The sequence below is a fragment of the Tenrec ecaudatus genome, chromosome 8 (genome assembly GCF_050624435.1).
Source record: "Tenrec ecaudatus isolate mTenEca1 chromosome 8, mTenEca1.hap1, whole genome shotgun sequence".
Classification (NCBI taxonomy): domain Eukaryota; kingdom Metazoa; phylum Chordata; class Mammalia; order Afrosoricida; family Tenrecidae; genus Tenrec; species Tenrec ecaudatus.
In genome coordinates, this window is record NC_134537.1 from 115,485,937 (window position 1) to 115,500,396 (window position 14,460).

Below are 14,460 nucleotides of genomic sequence, written 5' to 3' on the forward strand. Positions count from 1 at the left end.
CCAGCACCCAAGGCTGCATCAGTGTAGGTCCATGTGGCTTCTCCTCAGGAATGTCTTGCAGGAAGTGAGCCCTGCCAGCTGAAGAAGGGAACTGGATAAGGCAGCTGCACCCTGATCTGACCATCAGGAAACAAGAGACCTGAGAACTAGAAAGGCAAGACTCACTGAGTCATTTATCTCGCCACCTTTCAATTACTCCCATGTGTGCTTATTGGCCAAGTTGGCACAATAACCCTTAACTACTTCATCATGCTATGTCCTCTTGCTTAAACTGCTCTAAGCCTGATTGCACTTCTTAGACTATCCCCAGAGCATTCAAGTAGGAACCTTTGACCTAGCTGCTTCTTCCATCTGTGGCACCTTCTCCCAAACATTTTTGCTCTGATATCCTCAATAATGCTTTATGGACCACTTTACATAACACCACCTGCCCTCACAAACACTTGCAAGTCATCACCATCACTGCTGACCTCGCTTATTCTTCTCAGCTAATTTTCTTACATCCAAAGCATATATCACTTTCCAATATACCCAAGAGTTGACTCACACATTACATTTGTTTCAATTTATGTTTGGTTCATATCCTGCCACCATCCCTAACTAGCAGTATTATGTGGTCTTTGCCCATTGTCTTTATTGTTATATCTTAAGTTTAGAATAGAAAAAAAAGTTTAGAATAGAGTGCTTGGCTCAAAGTAGGTGTTAAGTAAACTTTTATTCATTATTTAAGACATTAAAAGGCTGGTAATAGGAGAAAAATACAACTACTTATATTTAACTATATAACTGGAACTAGGAAGGAAAAAGGAGGGAAGATAGTGTTGTGAGCTACAATAATGGGAAAAAAACGATGGCTAGGAGGAGGTTGAAGGGGATTTGCATCCCTTGTAAAATGACCTAATTATAACTGTGTTTCCTGCTCATGTCCTTCGGTTGAACAATACATGCATGACTGTCCTTTTTGTGACTTTGGCCTTGACTTTTTCTGATTGTCAATGTTAGGGAGTCATGATAAATTATAGTAACATCACTACACTGTGATAACCGTATTAGCTTAATAATGTGGATAGGGATAAAGAAAATTCTGTCAGCCCCTTGTGTCCATACTCCCTTCTTATTCATAGCATATGCAGCAGATAATCTACATGTCTTCCACTTCACAGAAGCACAGATTCTCAGAGCTTGAGTACATGTTAGAAACCATCTAATCCAATTCCCTGTCTGATTCATAAATCCCTTCATTCACTATCTCTGGAAGCAGCTGATTCTATTTTCAGATTTTGGACTCTTCTTCAAGCTGAGACACTCTATCAGCAGACGTTGAGCTTCACACAGGGGCCCTGGAGCTGCCCTTGAGGCGGCACAGATGAAGCTTTCTTCTCATTTTCCAAAGATCAGCTCTCCCCAAATCTGTCGACAGTTCCTGTTTCAGTTTAAGTCTGTTCTTCCCAGTGCAGCTTCTTTAGAAGTTTTCATGGAATGTGAAGAAACTTCTGCATTCAGAAAGCCCTCCTCTACAAGCCTTCATTTGTCAAAATCCTCCCTAAAATGTGACATACAGACCTCAACACAGCATTGCAAATGTTGCTGGGTAGAGTACAACAAGCTGATTGCTTCTCTTATTTAAAATATTTGTTTATGAATTCATACAAAAATGCATTATCACACATGACAATTCTACTGGTTAGACATTTAAGTTATTTAGTAACATACTTAAGATTGTAACCCTGAGAGATATCCAAATTTCAACCACATATCCTGTCAAAATCCATGAGAAGATTGCAGGTCTCATTATGGGATCCCTGTTGGACACAAATGATCATGCACTTGCTTATTAGCGGAACTTCTGGTGGTTCGAATCCACCAGAGATGCTCCCAAAGACAGGCAGGGCCACCTAGTTGTGGAAGAGCAGCCACTGGAAACTCTGGGAGCAGTCCAACTCAGACCCTCTGACAGGGTTTCCACGAGTAATCATCAACTCAAAGGCGATCTCGTGTATAGAAAAGTCCAAGTGTTGATCAGGTTCATAAGTAATTATAATTAGATGGATAATTTTAAACAAATAAATACAAAATCTAATCCACTAATCAACTAAATAAAAAAGGTCAGTTTGAAGATGGTGGAAACATTGATAAGGTTATCCCTGCTGACTTATGATCATAGACTTAAGCATATAAATACCAGTATGGAACTTGGATTTTAAAACCATACATCAGGTTTGTGAAGATATCTCTAATAATCACTAAGAGCAAAAACTCTAATAAAACTTTAACTGAATTTTCTTGTCTATAAGTGTTGACAAGAATGTTAAGAAGGTCACTTTAAATATTAGTTCTTTAAAAGGTCTTGAGGCTAATTGCTCTGGATATCTGTGGCTCGAGGTCTCACACCCAAAGGATAACTCTAGTCAAAAACCATTTCAGCTCATTCAAATAAAAACTATAATAATACTATTCTATTGAAAGTACCATGGACTTCCAGAGAAATAAAGAATAATTTTGGAAAAAATAAAACCGGAATGCTCCTTAGAAATGAGGATAGTTAGACTTGGTCTCACATACTTTGAATATGTTATCAGGAGTAACCAGACCCTGGAAGAGAACAGCATGCATAATAAAGTAAATGGCAGCGGAGGGGGGGGCACAGGGTGGGGGGATAACCTCATTGAGGTGGATGGACACAGGAGCTTCAAAAATGGGCTCCAGGTAATAATTGTGAGAATGGTGGGTATTTCATGCTATTGGACATAGGGACACAATGGGTCAGAATCAACTTGACAGCAACAAGTGACCACATATGTAGGACTCTGTTCATATTTGATATTTTGTGTATATAAAAGTCAGTAGAGTTGTAGTCATGTAATTGCATTATAACATGAATATGTGAATAATTTAGACCTATAATTCTAGACATTGAATTGGATAAATCTGCTGCACAAGTTCTCTGTAGAGTGTTGAAAAGTAGGGAGATTAAAGTGGATTTCAAAGACATAGGTGCACCTGACCCAAGGCACAGTATTTCTAATCCTCGCCTCATATGCATGTGAACGTTGAACACTGAATGCAGAAGACTGACAAATTGACGCGTGCGAATTATGATGCTGCTGAGAAATATGGAAAGTTCTATGGACCGCCGAGAGGACAAACTGACCTGTCTTGGAAAAAGTACGACCAGAGCGCTCCTTGGAAGTATGAATTTGAGATTTCACCTTACATGCTTTGGACAGTGTCAGGAGAGACCATTCCCTGGAGAAGGACATCATGCTTGGTAAAGGAGAAGGGCAGCAACCAAGATTTATTGAGGCAGTGGTTTCAGCAATGGCCTGAAGATTAGGAACAATCGTGAAGATAGTAGCACAGGATGAGGCAGGCTTTCCTTTTGTTGTGCATAAGGTTGCTAGAGGTAGGACCCTCTCCAGGGTACCTAACAACAACATCATACAATTTCAAAAAGATATTTTTAAAGTCTTATCTAGAATTTGAACAAGTGAAACTTTAGTTTTACTATATTGAACATTTCTTCATTTAACTTTATTATATAGCCTTTGTGCCATAGTGATTACAAGCTGATCCACAAGGTCGGCCTGTGATCCACAAGGTCGGCAGTTCAAAAACACCTGAAGCTCCCTGAGAGAAAGAAGAGGTTTTCTACTCCCACATAAGTTCCAGTCTAGGAAACTCATGGGTACATTTCTACTCTCTGGACTCACTATGAGTAGGCAATGACTCAATGGCAGTGACTTGGAGTTGGATAATTATTCAAACGTTTGGGAAAATTTCAGTCCAACAGTTAGGAAAAAAAACCTGATATATTTAACTTACCATAAAGATGGCCCAGTATTATTTAAAAATTACTAAAGTGGTGATCACAATTACACACATTATACACATAATAATACAATTTGTAAACAAGACCCATAACTTAAATAATACAATTTTCATCCAGGACAAATAAATGGAGCAGTAACATTTGTAAAATTAAAATCATAATTGAAAACTGAATACAAATCTCAATTTAATTAAATTGCACATTAATTCTGAAAGCTAAAGTAAACATCTGAGTAGTCATTTCTGTACACTAGAGCCCTTGATGGGATCACAGTAAACCGCACTTAAACAGTTTTCAGAATTTTCAGCAGCATATTATACCTTTCAAGTTGATAGTTAAAATGGTTACACACATTCACTATTTTGTCTGCCTTCACAAATATATTGAAATATTTTTCTCATCTCTCCAGCATGCACAAGTCCTGTTTTATACCCAAATGTGTGTGCACACACCGCTATTATGTATTCTGCTTTAAATACACAAGGGTGCATACACACAAGGAAATGCTTCCAGGTTCATGGATAAATGTAACCAAACTTAAAGGAACTGCTAATGCTTGTGCAATGTTCATTATGGCAGAGAATACTATAAACGACAGTTTTCTATTCCTCCTGCCTTTTTTTTCATGAGTCTAGCATTGCTCATGTGAAGCAGTTCAGGCCGTTGAAAATATTTTGCTTAGTGTATTGCACCCTGAACAGTGTAAGGTTTCTAGTAGTACTAGAGAAGGATGTGTGAATACTGGCTAAAAATGACCAATGCTTGCCACTGAAAGATGAGGAAAGGAAGCAAAATACATAAAAAGTCTTTAACAGTTGTTCATTGTCATTTCTATAGGAGCCCTGGTGGTGTAGGGATTTATGTGTTGGGCAGCTAACCACAAGGTCAGCAGTTTGAAACCACTAGTTACTATGAGGGAGAAATATGAGGCTTTCTGCTCCTTGCAAGCCTTACCCTCTGGGGAAACTCACAGGGACAGTTCTACCCTGGTCTCTAGGGTCACTATGTGTCAGAATTGACTCAACGACAGTGAGTGTGGGTTTGGTTAGAGGGGAAATCCAAGGACAGCTGTCCAGTGGTCTCTGGATTCATGAGTCTATAGTTCAGGGGGCTGGAGGGACGGGATGTGCTGGAGATATTCACTATGTACATGGAATAGAATGAATAGGTAAAATCACCCAAACAGAAGCAAAGATAAGAAAACTTATGTTAGAAAAAGGGAAGCATAGAACAGACCAAGGAAGAGACTGGGAAGAAGCACACAGCAATAACAACAGCCAAAATCTGCAGCCCTGAACTGAAAACAAAGTGCAATAGAGTTTCGAGAAGGAAGGACCAATCGCTATCAAAGGCCCAAGGGAGATCAAGTTAGATGCATATTTAGAACTGACATCTTAGTCTGGTAAAATGGAGTTAATTGGTAAACTGCATCCCAGCATTTAATCTGAGTGGATTCAGAAAGAAAAGCCAATATTAAGGATAATTCCTAAGAAGTTTTTCTAGAAAGTGATGTAAAGAAATGGGATCACCAGAGTCGGGGTATCATGTTTTAAAATTTGTCTTTAGGAATAAATATATTTCATAATGTGTGCACGCTGGTGGAATAATCTATTCTCAAAACCAAACTCATGATCATCCAGTCCACTCAAACAGACAGTGACCCAACAGGAGTGCGTTTGGAAATATGAGAGGAAAAATTACACCTTTAGGAGAAAAGACTTTGAAGGGGAAATAGGGGCTGAGCTCCATCCAGTGCACAAGCAAAGATCTTGAAAGTAGAGATGACCAAACACAGAGAACCCTTTTGAGGTAGGGGAGGCAGGACACTTACACATAACTGATAGTAGACTCTGTGTTCATGGCAGAAGGAAAGGGAAGTCTTCTGATTGCCCTAAAAGATCACTTAATTCAAGCACAAGACTGACTTAGCTAAAGAACAATTAAACCTGACAAGACTAGTGGTAAGTACTCGCTTGACCTTTATGGTCAAATTTTTGGAGTAAGTTCAGGGCACATTTCCACGCCCCCATCACACTCTGTTCAGGTTCACATGCAGGGCGGGTGATCAGAATCAAACCCAGGTTGGAATTTTCCAGGCCAGTATAATAGTGGTGAAGTAAAAATAATCATGAATCTTTAAAAATTTGAACACAGATCCATTAGCTTGATATATTAAGGTAATTTAAAGTGATTTAGTAAATAGCATTGATAATTTAAGAGGTACTGGTCGTTCCTGATAGAGAGAATTTTTGCCGCCTAATCAGACCTGGAGTCACTGCTCGGCCCAGGAGCCTCGTGTGCAGTACCAGTGAAGGTCTAGGCGTCGCTCTGATGCTGACAACGTTTCCGCAGAGCCTCCAGACGGAGACAGACCCGGAAGAACACCCGGTGATCTGCTTTCGATAAAGTAGCCAGTCAAAACATATAAATAGGTATGATCGATATCCAAGTAGGAGGAGGAAGCGAACGGCAATATTTCATTCGTTTCTACATGGATCACTTTAAGTCGGTGTATACCGCGATGCCAGCTAATATGAGGTTTGGTCCCGCTTCTGTATCTATGTATACTTCTGTGCCTCCCGTGTGTTTGATGTCTCCAGATGTTTGCTACGGCCCTTAGTCACTCATCAAGAATGTTCATCACAGAAGTCTGCCCCTGAATGAGGGATCATTGAGGTAGAGAGTATGTATCACCCGTTTGGACTAATTATGATGATTTGCAGCCGAATTCCTGAGCACAATAATTTAAATCGTACAGGAATTACAATAACATCGCCTTCGTTCACATTTCCCACTAACAATTAATTATTTGACATCCGTCAATATAATGTTGATGATGTACATGGGGTCTTAAATACAAAATTCCTATTTTCTCCTCCCCACAGCAAATTAAAATTTGGGGTCTTACCCCACATTAACTTTCTTACTATTATTTTTATTAATATTCTTTATTACTCTATTAATATCCTTTATTATTTCTTTGCTATGTACTTATTATATATAAACATTTATATTATTGTCATTTAAACTTAAAAAGAAATAGAATTTTTAATTAAAATAAATATATAAAAATACTACATTTTTTATTTATTCTGAGTTGTCAAATGTCTAAGTTTTTCTATGATTATTCAGATTCTACCCACCATTTGAGTTCCTGATCAAAGTCAGTAACATCTATAAACAATATCAGCCCCAAAATTAAAATTAACATGAGATGATAACCTAGAAAAGCTCTTTGTTATTCACTACTTGATAAATAATAATAGTAGTAGTAACGGTAATGAAATGCTTTGTTAAATCTACTCTCTCATAGGTTTGATAATTTTTTATGAGTTCTACATTGGCCTTGATTACAAATGAAATTTAAGTCCCTATATGATAAAGAGTTCATTTTACACTGTTTTTAATGGATTATCATATTTTAAAAATATATTATTTAGATACTTCAAACTTGACTTGGTAACTGTGTTCAATTCAAGTCACGTAACAATCATAGTTTAGAAATGTATGACAAAGTTATGCATATGTTTTATGTAAGTTAATTATATGCAGGGGTGTGGCTATAATACCTTAAATATATTCATGTTTATAATAGAAAAAGGGGGCTTCACAGGATTTGTTGAAAAATTCTATTACCTCTGATTCCATTTTTCCAAGAGCTTTGTGAAGACCACATGTATATATAAGGAGGTGGGGGGGGATTGTGTAGATTTTATAAAATAGTGATTCTAGAATCAATTTCACGACAGGTAAAATATTTTCACTTTATGTCTTGATGTACAATGCACTACATTGCTTGTAGAGCCTTATATCTATAATAATCTTTGAACTGCTACCAAATGAATAGGTTGTTTTTGTTAGGTGCAAATGTAAGGTGCTTGTTGCCCACCAAAAATATTGAGTTAATTGCTTACAATGTCGATAAGGTCCATGGCACCCTTGTGGGGATGTTCTTGTTATTAGGTACTGTCAACTTAGTCGAGACTCACCACGACCCTATGTACAAAAGAACAAAACACTGCTCAGTCCTGCACCATCCTTACAATTGTTTCCATGTTTGAACTCTTGCCTCGAGGAGCATTCTGGACAGATTTGCTTGTTCTTTTGGCAATCCATGGTACTTTCAATATTCTTCTCCATCACCGTATCTATTTTACTTCAGTCTTTCTCATTCACTAACTTCCACGTGCATAGGAGGCTGTTGAAAAGACCCTGGCTTGGATCTAACACACCTTATTCCTCAAAGTAGCATCCTTGCTTTTCAACACTTTAAAGAGGGTTTGCGCAGCAGCTCCACCGAATGCAATGTATCCTTTGATTTGGACTGCTGATTTCAGGAGTCAAGCAAGACACAATCCCTGACAACCTCAATCTTTTCTCGGATTGTAATAAATTTTATCTTCTGCTTCATTTGTGAGGATTTTGGTTTTCTTTACACTGAGTTGTGATACAGACAGAAGGGCTTCAATGCTTCATCTTCATCAGCAAGTCCTTCAAGTCCTCCTCATTTTCAGCAAACAAGATTGTGTCATCTGCCTATAGAAAGTTGTTAATAAGCTTTCCTCCAACCCTGATGTCACATTCTTCTTCATATAATCCAGCTTCTCTGATGATTTGCTCAGATTGATTAAGTATGTTGAGAAGATGGAACCCTGGAGCACATTTTATGATTTTAAATCATGTAGCAGTCCCTTGCTCTGTTGCAGACATGGGACCCAAATGCGACGATTGGTATGTCTCACTTTCTACTCAATATAAAATGAGCCATCCAATAGGTGAAAGGGAGGATTTCACTCACCCCCCCCACCTCCCTGCAAAAAAACATTCAAGAGTAGACTGCACCCTTTGAATCTGAGATCTTTGTCCAGAAACTCCTTGATCCAGGACCCAGCAAGTGTTGACACTGGAAACTATAAAAGAATGAAAGATGGTGGAGAAACAGCAGTGGCAGCGGCAACAGAACCAGCAGACGGGTAGAATTGTGAGATTCCTAGCCCAGGGGCCTGGAAAGCCGAGTGCTTTGGGACAGAAAGCTGATTGGCAGAGTTGGGTTCCCTTGAGCATGTGTTGGCACAGTTAAAAGAGCTTTTAAAACATATATCCAGGCAAGTTAAGCGTCAACCCAAGGGCTCAAAGCTGAAGAGAGGCCTGCAGGCAGGCTTTGCTGAAGAGGATGTCCTGATGGAAGAAATGTATGCTGAGTGTTTCTGGTCCTGAATTGCAACCTCTTACTTCCCTAGTAAGTAGCACAACCATAAGCAAGACCTGTAAGTGCTGTGACGTCAATAAAAGAAACTGTCAAACCAGCATTGTAGCAGAAATCGCTGGGGAAGAGACAATCAGTATCTGAATTCGCCAAGACTGAAGAATGGAGGCATGAGAGACCTCAACCTGATAGGACGTGGTCTTGGACTCCTGCTGGTAGTCTTTCCTCTTCATGAAGTTAGAGGAGAGCCAGCAAGGATGCCCCCTCGTCGTTGTTACACTTCATTAAATTGGACATTTAGCAATGCACTCGTAGACCTGAGGTTCTAAATGTAGTCTGCTGTGCATAATGTAATTCTAAGAGGTACTTCTTTATTTTCTGGGCAATGGCTTATAAGTTCACTAGGTAAGTTTTAAATAACATTCAAGCAATTAGGCAACTGTAACACCACAAATTTCATTTTCCAAAGTCCATGCCACATAAAGGAGCTGTCCAGTTCCTTGTTACCTGCCATGAGAGGTTTGCACAAGGTCTTCAGGGTTCACGAAGGTTCTGGCAGGATAGCTAATTGGCTCCCACCGACTGCAAACACATTGCAACTTCTTATCTTCAAGATAAGTTCCAAGGTCATTAATTTAAACTTCCACACAACGATAAACATATCTTTTATCATCAGCACACTTGCACATGAATATTTAGCTTGAATTTATTTTTCTTAATTTAATTTACAAAGTGTGTTTAATTCTTCAGTCTTCTCGCTGCATATATAAAACTGGAACAAAATAACTGGCGGCATATAAAAATTGCTGTTGTGATCTGTAGTAATTGCAAGTAAGATGATTTTTTCAAAGGCACATTTACTCATTGAAGATAAAATCATGACCAAAAAAATACCAGCTCTTTAGTATTTCCTTAATGCAAGGTAAAACATTTTTTCAAAAGAAATGTAGTCAGTGTCCTCCGATTTCTATTAGTAATAGTAGTATAGTAATAGTAATTAGTAATAGTGATTACTATTGTGATACTATTGTGGCATTTCCCCTCTGACATTGTGTCTGCTTTATGGAAGTTCCAATATTCAGAGAAGAGATTTCCTCAGATGTCATGAGAAAATACTAGAGTGGTCATGGAAGCAATTCTGTAACATCCATCGAACCAGCTTACCTTACATATAAAAATCAATCATTGAGTTGATTTTGTCTTTAAAAACAGCACATTTCCTCAAGTCACTTAAAAACATCCATTTGATGTGCTTTGTTTCTCTTATCAATCCTTCACTGAACCCCATTCACAGATTAAAGTTTCTGGGAAAGGTTGACTAAAAAATACATGGGGTTTTATTCCAGGTTAAACTATGGTTTCAATAGTTATGTCTAGAAACTAGGACAGTGTTTTTTTTTAATTCTTGAGAAATCAGACAATACTACAAAGTGTTCTCAACCTGAATTTTAAAATAATATTTCTACTTATTTTAAGCATGACAAAATTCTCTGAATTATAAAACTAACTTTTAAAATTACATTACATCTAAATTTAACTATTAGCCCTTATAGATAATATAGCTATTAAAAATAGAAATGCACTATACATTTTAGGACTTTCAACAGTGAAAAGGTCAAGCCATAACTTTTCTTAAAACAAAATTCTAAGATATTAGAAAATCATTTTTCTAAAACTCAGAGCCCAATGTCTGAATATATGAATTTCTTATTTATTAGTGAGGAACCTACAGAGCTTAGAAAGAAAATTGAATATTATAAGTCTTGTCATTGTCTTAATCCTACCCCTGTGCTCATCCCCGCCCCTGCACATACACGTGTACTCACTGCCATCGAATCAGCTGTAATCTTGACTGCATGTATGTTTTTCAAGACTAAATCTTTATGAGAGCGGACAGCCTCATCTTTCTCCTGCAGAGCCACTGGAGGATGTGAGCTGATCTTGCAGTTAGCAGCCCTGTGCTTAGCTTATCGTACCACCAGGTTGCTTACACACAGCCATATACATTCCCCCATATCAGAGAAATTGGCTCATTCATACACTACGTATACTAGATTCGTATCTTTAACATTTTCCTCCTAACCCAAAGCTGAGCCTTAAAAATTAATAGATGCTGATGCATGTTGACCCCAGGTTGGGTCAGAGTACTATTATCCATAAGATTTCAGGGACTGAGTTTTCACACGTAGATGCCTCTGGCTGGACTCCAATTTCCGGTCTTCCCATTAGCAGCCAAGAGTATAGACCACTTGCATTAACCATTTGAGCCATCCTGGGGCCTCTGTCTGAACCACGCTAAAGCGAAACCCAAACCGGTTGTCCTGGGGTCGATGTGACTCATGGAAACCGCATGTACTACAACGTAGAAATATGCTCCACAGCATAGGTTTCATGGCTTTTCTTGGGCGGTGCCTCTGTGTCACTGAGTCATCAACATTCAGTTAGTAGCGACGAGCTTCACCATTAGCTGCAGCAAGGGATAATGTCCATTCCTCGTCATATTCTCTCTAGTCCATGGCCTTCGGCAGGCTCCCTAGGGAAAAGTTCTCCAATATTGCTACCTGGTCTTACCTGAGCTTCCCTTTAGACTCGTCATTCAGTCAAGCCCTTGTATTTTACATCTTTAAAGAGTTTCTTTTCATCTCACCCATCTCACTAAGAACTCCCACTTTAACTACTTTTACGTCTATCATAATTACTCCTTATTTAATCCATAATTGAGGCCTTTGAATTCAGGTGTTAGTGAATCATATTAAGTATTGAATGGCCAAAAGAAGAAATAAATTTGTCTTTAAAATGTTACAACCAGAATACTTTTTAGAAGTGAGAAAGAGGAGACTGTGTCACACCTACTTTGTACATGTTATCAAAAGGGAGCCATCTCTGACCAAGGACACCGTGCTTAGGGAAGCTGAAGGGAAAATCCTCCAGGAGATGGACTGGTGCGGCCACGGTGACAATGAGTTACTGCACAGTGAAGGTTCCTATGAGGACCCGAGGCCTGCAGTGTTACATTGTGCTGTGCCTATGAGTTGTAACCGCTAACAACAAAGATACCAAAATCACTCGTTGGGCCAGCACCCTTTTCTCTTTATAAATATGTCCTTTTGCCCAAGGACACTGTCAGTCCGATATGAACACCAACATCTCCTTCTCATTTAATAAGCACACTGTTGGAAATATGTCCTTTCAGTGCTAGATAATTCAACACAAGATGTTTCTTCACATTTCATCCATCCTGGACAGCTGATCATAAAAAAAAACCTGATGAAACCTTCTTCTAAACCTAATTGACATACATATTCTAATTAAAATTGTTGAAAACTCATAGGAACTACTTAACTCATTTTCAAAAGATTGCTCAGGAACAGCAGGTAAATATTGATAAGTTATGATTTCAAGGTACAAATTATTATAAAAGTAAAGTCCTTCTGCAAGGGTTAACAATATCGTCCACAGTAGTGTCCACTTTAATTCCAAATTAAATATTTCACTATTTGAACACATCTTGGAGTATTATGCTTCGCTGTTCTTTATCAGAATATCATAATGACATCAAATCGACTCCCAGGTGTCATATTTGTTCTCAATACATACAACAGAACTGCTTACCTTTAGATAAATATACTATGATTTAAGCCTGTGATGTCATTGAGGCTACAATTCTTATATTGCTTGTAGTTAATCTTGGTACACAGCTAGAGTTATAAATAGGATACCTATATAATTTACTGTTCAAACCCTGGCCACAATTATGAGAGAAAGAAAGCAACGCTAGTAATTATTCCAAGAGAAGCCGGTCAAACGAGTTGCAATCTGGTGGAAACTAAATGTGTTCTGAGCAAATAAAACTGTCCACTCCTCAGCTGCTATATCACTTCTGGAACAGATTCTGTTTTTTAGAAATACGGTAGTGTCTGGTTAGCATTACGGAGACTTCTTGTATGACTTAACGTCTTAGAAATGGTGAAAACAAATGACAGTTCCAACATAGAATTTTTCTTGTTTCTATCTCATGTAATAATCCTTAAGTAAAAATATTTTAATGACTGGAATAATATATTCATATGCTCTTTGAGTAGTTTCCTAAGAAAATATTTACTGAGGAGTCCTAAGGGCATGATTTGCAATTAAAATTATAGGGCAAATACATGATTACTTACTAGAAAGTTTTGCAAATGAGTGGAAATTTAGTGTATGCCATTAATGTTGTAGCGCATAAGGGTGAATTCTGCTGGCTGAGCAATATTGAGAATGTGCAAACGGATTCTGAAGGCATTGTGGCAAAACATATTTTGGAGGACAAAGTTGTTTTTTAAAATAATCATTTTTAATAGAAGCACTATTTTTTTTTAAAAAACTAAACCTTAGCAAAGTCATTTTAGCTAGGCAATTACTCCAGAGAGAGGAATTTTAAAATTACAGATTTACATATACTGACTCAACTCACAAGGATTTTATGAGTAGGTCATTTATGGGAAGATACAAATGCACTGAACGTAAAAAGAATTCACTAGTACCCTGTGCCCATCAAATACCCCACAGTCATGCAAGTGGGAATGTGGAGTAGGACAGATACAGATGGTAACGTTCCCTACTCCTCACACGTCGTGCTACGTCCAGCAAGCTCCCCGAGTGGGTCCCCGCTGTCTCTCTTCCCCCTGGAGCTCAATATCAGGGTAGACTTGAGCTCAGCTTTGTCAGGAGGCTCTTCCCAATACAGGAAGCTCTTCTGGATCAGTAATGTCTGGGAATGGTTTTCTATTTTCTGTCAATTTGGTAGGTATTGGAGTGTAAAAGACAAGGAAGAAGACTAATTGGAAGGGGAAAAAAGATAAAGGGAATAAATGCCGATTCCCAGAAGAATGGAGAGAAACACGGGGACATAACATTCTTCATCATTAAAAGCAGTGAGGAAACCACGAAACACCTCGTGGCACGAGTGGGCCTGAAGAAGAGGAGGCTGAGCGAAGCTCGTGGATCACAAAAGGACAACCCGTGTGGAAGCACTGTGATGAAAGCGATTAAAGACGGAAAACAAACCAACAACAAAGACGTTGAGACTAACGGAAGCAGATGTCAGAGTAAGGGGTGGAAATGAGGGGAAACAAAGCAAGCGATTCGACAGGAAACGTTAACTTGTGAGAAGTGGAGGCTCGTAAGGAGCAGCGGAGGAACAAACTACTGGGTGGAGGTCGATCGGTAGATTAAACTGTTGAATGCAAAGTGGATGATCTGAAATGTACAGCTTCACCTAATTTACATTTTTCTTAAAAGACCTAAATAAGTAAATAGAATCGAGAAGCACATTGACCAGTTATTTTATGTATAACGTCTCAAATTTTCACAATAACACTAGCAACTCATCATTATTTCACGTTCACTGAAGAATATTTTTCGGTGTTGTCACCCTAAACGTAGTGGT